Source organism: Aplysia californica, unplaced genomic scaffold (assembly GCF_000002075.1).
Source record: "Aplysia californica isolate F4 #8 unplaced genomic scaffold, AplCal3.0 scaffold00497, whole genome shotgun sequence".
NCBI lineage: Eukaryota > Metazoa > Mollusca > Gastropoda > Aplysiida > Aplysiidae > Aplysia > Aplysia californica.
In genome coordinates, this window is record NW_004797767.1 from 249,822 (window position 1) to 251,247 (window position 1,426).

The window sequence follows — 1,426 nt, forward strand, 5'->3', positions numbered from 1 at the left end:
ATCACTGAGCGCTGTACACCAATCTCACGATCACTGAGCGCTGTACACCAATCTCACGATCACTGAGCGCTGTACACCAATCTCACGATCACTGAGCGCTGTACATCAATCTCACGATCACTGAGCCATTCACACAAGATAAAATATTTCACAGTAACAAAAAACAAACAGTTTAACTGCATAAAGAAAAACTTTCACAACCATACATTAATTATATACATGTTAGGACAGCAGCAATAACAAAACATATTAGCACTTATAAACACACTATAACTAAGAATTCACTAGAACTTAACACTTTCCCGACCATGAGCCGCTCACGGCCCTGGCCTCGCCGGACTGAGAGCCGCAAAATATGGCTCGAGTGGCTTGCTATCTATTCCAATCCAGTAATGAAAAGACACGAAATTCTCGGCTGATCCATGTTTTCAAAGTAATGGAACAGACTTCCTGTTAGCAGAGGAAAGTGAGGAAAACTCGTGTAAAGTGAGGAAAACTCGTGTAAAGTGAGGAAAACTCGTGTAAAGTGAGGAAAACTCGTGTAAAGTGAGGAAAACTCGTGTAAAGTGAGGAAAGTGAGGAAAACTCGTGTAAAGTGAGGAAAATCCATACAGAAATGTGTTCTTCAATGGACTTAAAAGGTAACGAATCCAAAAACAAAAATTCCGTCAAAATGGCCAATCCGGCGGGAAAAGGCCAGTTTCTTCAACTTCATGATTTGGACGAGCGCCGGATTTCCCCCTAGTTGCCTCACAATTGATTAGAGAAAAATAGATCAATGACGAAACAAACCAATCAAATAGTAGCTACTCAAAACTGGCCTTTATGCTGCAAGCCAGGGGAAAGAAGCTGATTTTCACAGAACTTTATCAACAGTTGCAAAGTTTCTAAGATGTACAGAATAGTGGGTGGACATGAAATAACATCAGGACGCTGGCCCAGGATAGGGAAAGGTGGAAGTGGAAAGTGCTTGTTCGTGGCCTATATCTTGATCTAGTGTGAGAGAGGCGATGAAGATGATGATGACAAAGTTTCTTTTCATTGCATGTAAAAACAAATACACCTCTAGAAAGAAGAAAGAGTGTATTTTTTGTTTCTATTACACTAAGGATGTCTACAAAAGATGTTATCTTGTGCTAGCATTTGTATGTAGAAAAACATGTGTGTCGTCAAATTTACTGATGAACCTGGGTGTCTATACACAACTCGTGTAAAGTGAGGAAAACTCGTATAAAGTGAGAAAACTCGTGTAAAGTGAGGGAAACTCGTGTAAAGTGAGGGAAACTCGTGTAAAGTGAGGAAAACTCGTGTAAAGTGAGGAAAACTCGTGTAAAGTAAGGAAAATTCGTGTAAAGTGAGGAAAACTCGTGTAAAGTAAGGAAAATTCGTGTAAAGTGAGGAAAACTCGTGTAAAGTGAGGAAAGTG

At 40.0% G+C, this 1,426-nt stretch overlaps 1 protein-coding gene across 1 annotated transcript in view; it reads right to left on the reverse strand.

Moving 5' to 3' along the window:
- Positions 1-1,426, reverse strand: part of LOC101856454 (programmed cell death protein 10) — a gene marked incomplete in the record, with an annotated part of 11,543 nt that overhangs the window by 1,421 nt on the left and 8,696 nt on the right.